The sequence below is a fragment of the Sinocyclocheilus rhinocerous genome, unplaced genomic scaffold (genome assembly GCF_001515625.1).
Source record: "Sinocyclocheilus rhinocerous isolate Xijiao unplaced genomic scaffold, SAMN03320098_v1.1 scaffold1694, whole genome shotgun sequence".
NCBI classification, from domain to species: Eukaryota; Metazoa; Chordata; class Actinopteri; order Cypriniformes; family Cyprinidae; genus Sinocyclocheilus; species Sinocyclocheilus rhinocerous.
The window spans coordinates 650,195-655,768 of record NW_015626863.1 but is presented as its reverse complement, the minus strand read 5'-3'; the positions used below and the strand labels follow the sequence as shown (position 1 = coordinate 655,768).

Here is a 5,574-nt window from a genome sequence, read left to right as displayed (position 1 = left end):
CTCATTCACAAGCTTTCGATTCGATTACCAATTCGATTCGATTCAATATCGATTAATTTGGATACATGTCATGTACAGTACATGCCAAATCTTCTCAAGGAAGAAATCTCTCAACTAATGCTGTAAAATATAGCCTACATGAGAGTCAGTTGGTACTACGCTCCTCTCTACAGTTTATTTTTCTATCTGACTAATGAGTTTATGGTCACGAATATTTTTTTCTGAGGTAAATGACGTTACGTGACATTGCCCAAGGCGGTCGCCTACCTTTGCCTAATGGGTAAGTCCGCCCCTGGTTATATATTCTTACTGGGTTTTTTTTTTCACAGTTTGACGTCAAGTTCCCCCGAAGTTTCATATCAGTGTAAACACACAGAATACAAAAGGGTTCAAAGTCTAGGTTTAATAATGCATCCACACCCTTACCGTAAAAACCTGGTCAGCTTAGGTTTTGATTGGCTATCAAGGATTGGCTTCCTTTGCTTATTTTTGTCACCTTCTGTCAATTTACCAGAGTATTTCCTCCTATGCTCACTAGAACCAGCACCACATGCATAAGAGTCTTTTGTCAGATATTACTCAGCAGTTTCTTTCTAGTCACCATCAAAGACTGAGCCCAGCCCATGATGTTTTTACTATAAATGAGTCGTTTGTCAGATTTTGTGAATGGGAGAGGCAGGACGTGTCGAGTTTGTTCCCTCACGGGGGAGCTGTGTCTCTTTTTGGCTCTTGTTAGTCCACCGCTCCTTCTACTGACCCTCAGTCCCTTCTGCAGGCAAGCGCAGGCTTTTTATGTTTTTTATTATGCATTTATGTGACTTCACACATAAAGATTATAGCACAAGCACACGTAAAAACTACCACCCACCTGTAACAAAATGAACCCAAATATGTACATCATAAACATAAATAAAGCAAATAACCATTAACAAGTGCATGCAGAATGGAGCTGCTCTGGTAATAAGAAGCATGTGGTTTAGCTAACAAGCCTGTAACAAATGTAAGCCTATTAAGTTTTATGAAAGACAAAAACATTTAGCTAATTATTGATCCGTTTTCCCTGTTCTGTGAATATAGATTATAGTGAATATGACTATAGAGAGTATGATAGATTTCTTGAAATTGATTCTCTGTGTTTGATTCTATGGTTGAATGAATCAGATTGACTCTCTATATGGAATTGATTCATGGGTTCTTATTGATTCTCTATGATGGATTTTTGTTGATTCAGTCAGATTCATTCTCTATGGTTAATTTTATTGGAATGATTCTAATTTATTCTTTATCATTAATTGTATGAATCTAATCGATTCTCTATGCCTGATTCAATGGGATTTATTCTTACTGAGTCTATGGGATTGATTCTCTATAATTTATTCTGTGGCATATTTTATAATCTAATCCATGGGATTCATTCTTTAATATTGATTCTGTGTAACTGATTCTGTACAAATGATTCTGCATGGTTGAATTTATGATTCCATGTAATTGTTTAGCCTATATGTGATTCATTCTTTATGATTGATTCCATTTAATTGATTTTATATCAATTATTCTCTGGGATTGATTCCACTTGACAGATTTGAACTGATTCTCTATGACTGATTCCATGGATCTGACTCTCTGTCTTTGAACAGATTCAAATTAATTCTCTTAATGGAATTGATACAATGAGACTGATTCGAGTTGATTCTCTGACTCATTCAGTATGATTGATTCTAGTTGATTCAGTCAGATTCATTATTTAATTCTATAAAAATGATTCATGTTTATTCTTTATCATTGATTTTATGTGATTGATTGCATATATAAATTATTCTGTGGGCTTGTATTCATGCAACTGAATCTATAGGTTTGAGTCGGTGTAACTGGTTCAGGGTGGTTTCAATCATCACGTGTGTTTGATTCTGAATGATTGATTCTGTGTGATTGATTCAATAGGTTTGATTCTGATTGTGATCATGTGTGATTCTGAATGTCTGATTTTGTGTTTGATATTAAATTATTGATTCTATATGGATGATTCTGTGGGACTGATTCCATATGACTGATTCTGAGTGCTTAAACTTATAGGTTTAATTCTCTGGGATTGATTTTGTGGGATTTGAATTTATGCATTTGATTCTAAGTAATTAGCTTTAGAATGATTCTGTGGGATTAATTCAAATTCAGTTGATTCTGTTGGACTGATTCATTTGATTTTGTTTGACTGAATCCGTGTGATCTCTCTCTTTAGGGGAGGTCTTGCTGAAAGGCTGAACCGACTCCACAGCAGGCAAAGATCAGCCAACAGCTTCTGGAGACATCAGTGCAACTCAACCACATCAGCTGGTAAAACACATCCATCTGAATCCTGTCTGTTTATGTGAAGACTCAATTATGTCTTGAATGTCAGCTCTGTACAGATCATTAGTGGTGAGTTCTCTGTTCCTGACCACTAATGAAAACATTATCATAAATGTTTTCACAATTAAAAATGAAGTCTTTTCATTTCAATACTGCCAGTGTCAGATCTGACCCAAAGAATGGGTCAGGAAATAATTTAACCACCAACCCGCAGTTTTCATATTTCCATAATTGCTTGTCATGCTTGATGAAATGTGTAGAATATTCCAGCGATGAGATCTCACTGTGTACAGTTGGAGTAGGAGGCTGTGAAAGCACGCTTGTTTCATGTGATTAAGGTGACAATAATTGTCACACAGCCAAAGCAACAGGAAACCACAGACACAAAAACACACTGCAGACAATCACACACCTTACGTTTTCATTTTCCATGGCATAACGTATTTCTTTTCAAACAGTGCCCTACTAGGGGTCTTCAGCGTGTGTAGGTATGTTTGTGTGGAGGTTTAAAGAAGTTAATGTTTCAGTTGACGGTGGAAATTCAAGAGAAAACGTAAAATGATATGAGGAAATTAAACTTGTGTGATGCACTACCAGTGCAAAGCAGGATTGTTATTATTATTATTATTAAGTAAAACTAAATGTTCATTGCTTGAAATAAAATAAACATTAACTGAAATAAAATAATAAAATATTAAAACCTTTTTATTTCAGCTACTGTAGTTGCCAAGCCAAAATGTCTTATTTTTGAAAAACTAAACTAACACTAAATAAAGTAAAACTTAAAATAGACATATTATATAGACATATTTAAAAAAAAAAAAAGTAATAATAATAAAAGTGACAAAACACAAAATTAATGAAAAAACGAAACCAAAATATAAAAATAATATCAAATATTAACAGAAACTGTAATAGTATATCAATGATTCTAAAATAACACTGGTGGAAAGTTTTTAAATAAATATTATCATAATTTAAAAAATAGTTGATTAAAATTGTTATTCATCTAAACTTTTTTAAATCTCAAATGTATATTGGTTTAATTATATTCTATCTGAATTTAGTTCTCAAGCATGTGGAAAAGTGATTTAGGATGATTGGGTATAGTTTATGGACAGCTTTGCAACTGGCATAATTCCTTAGAAAATTCCTAAAGAAATTCCTCCCACTCACTTCTTGCTTGTTGCAAAATTTATTTTTATCTATTTTTATATGCAACATATTAGGTGTTCTCATGGCTGGTAAATCAGATGTCAGTGTGTGCATTTAGCAGCTAGTTCCTTTCCTTTTCATATGCATAGCTTTTTGGTACCATTTCCTCCCAAAAAACTGAAAAAAGCCAGTGTTCCTTGTATTTTTGTTTTGCATGCTATTGCATGGAGTAAGTTTAGCCGGTTTCTCTCACTGCTTAAAATTTTTCACAAACATTTCCATTACACATCGTTCTACTCTGAAGTCTTGGCTGTGCTCGCCATGATTTCAGCTGAGTCAATTGTGTTCATGTGTTCAATTGAGGGGGCCAACTATTCCTTGAACAGTCAGCATGGGAATATATCCCGTCAGAGAGCTGGATTTTGTTTCATTTCCTCAGAACTGACTGAAATGAAAAACTTGAAGCCGTGCCAGTGTTGAGTTTTCACTGCATAACCCAAAATATCCTGCTGCTGTTAATCATTTACTGGGCCTGTATCGTATCTGTGCTGTTTTGCAAAGCTTAATGACTTTAAGAATGAAACCATCTTTCAGAGCTGGTCATTTTATAAACTTTAAAGCTTACTTCCAGGCTAATTGTTCATGCTGTATAGTACTTAACTATATTAAATGTTGTTCAATCAATCATAGTTAAAATTAAGCTTCATTCAAAACATTTGTTCCTAGTAGAAGCAGAGATTTTGTGTAAGAGACTGAGTATTGTCCAAAGTTAGGACTTAAATTGTATGTACAGATTGTTTTTTGTTTTTTTTTACCCAAGCTGACAGGCCAGGGGTGCTGATGCTGAGGATTCTGGGAGTTCGGGAGGAATGTGGCATGCAGGCTGCTGTGTGTGACAGGCTGCCGGTTGGAGAAATGTGTGTGGCTCTTTTCAGCAAGGACACGGCTGCCCAGTTACAGCTTGTACCCGGAGACAGCGTCCACATCTACCCACCATGGTGAGAGTCCTGTTACTGTAAAATAGCAGAAATAGAGTTTGTTTATTACCTGTGATGGTTGTCAATACCATTTTTTTTTTCAAACAATCTTGGGCAGTTTATTGGTTACTGACATAATACCCTTGTTTTTGACAGTAATTTAAAAACATTTATATATTTAAAATAATTTATATAATTAGTAGTGCTTGCTCATGTATTTGAACAAATCTTTAAGTATTACATTTTGCTTATAATACGGGCATAAATAATGCCTTAAACTGCGTGGATTGCTGAGGAAAGGTATACAGTTTACTTTTACTAGTGATTGGACAAATAATAAAATGGAGGGAAAAATAACTTTCAATAACTCAGAATACCCTAGCAACCACGTACAAGTTCTAGGGTTAGCTAGTCCAGTGTGTTGTGATTGGCTAAACCGCCTCTAGTGCGCGTCTAAACGTCCCACCCCTCACCTCAGCGGTATGTGCTCCGGTTGTATTGTAAACAACGGCGTCGTTAATATCGCTTATCAGTTTGAGCCCGATTGTGATGCAGAGGATATTTTTGAAGAGGATCGTGCAGAACATGTGCAAGCACGGCTTTTAATGGTAGGCCAATGTTTTTTGTTTGTTGTTGTCTCATACTTTTAGATACGCTGTTATTTGTAAATGCTACTGCTTATGTTAGCTTTTAATATACGGTTTTATCCCGAATAAAGCTTTAAAGGGTCATGAAACCCCAGACTACTTTTTCTGAGATTTTAGCAGAGGTGTTTGTGTTGCACATCATAGAAGACAATGTTAGCATTCGATAATTTTAACTATTGGAGAAAACTGGTTAATTTTAAGCTTTTTTGCGCTATTTTCATCTTCCGGGTTTAAAATCTACATCGTGTTGACGTCACAATGTGACGTGGCAATGGACTATAGTACATCGATGACGCGTCGGTGTCTATTAAATTATTCATGAGACTGCGTGTTCTTATCCTATGAGAAGACGCTTCACTTTCACTACAGCATGTGTTGATTTGCTATGACAGACGCTTCAGACTGCGAGACCGCATACATTAACTGAGAGAAACGTTCATGGATCGAAG

General features: G+C 35.4%; 1 protein-coding gene across 2 annotated transcripts in view; it reads left to right on the top strand.

Annotated features, from left to right (window-relative positions):
* The first annotated feature begins 2,240 nt into the window (after positions 1 to 2,240).
* The window catches only part of LOC107717336 (DNA repair-scaffolding protein-like), a 43,769-nt gene continuing 40,435 nt past the window's right edge, over positions 2,241 to 5,574 (top strand). For both annotated transcript variants that reach the window (XR_001637308.1, XM_016524040.1), the window contains exons 1-2: positions 2,241 to 2,331; positions 4,322 to 4,499. The gene's annotated coding sequence lies outside the window, so the exon portion shown is untranslated. The remainder of the gene's footprint in view (positions 2,332 to 4,321; positions 4,500 to 5,574) is intronic.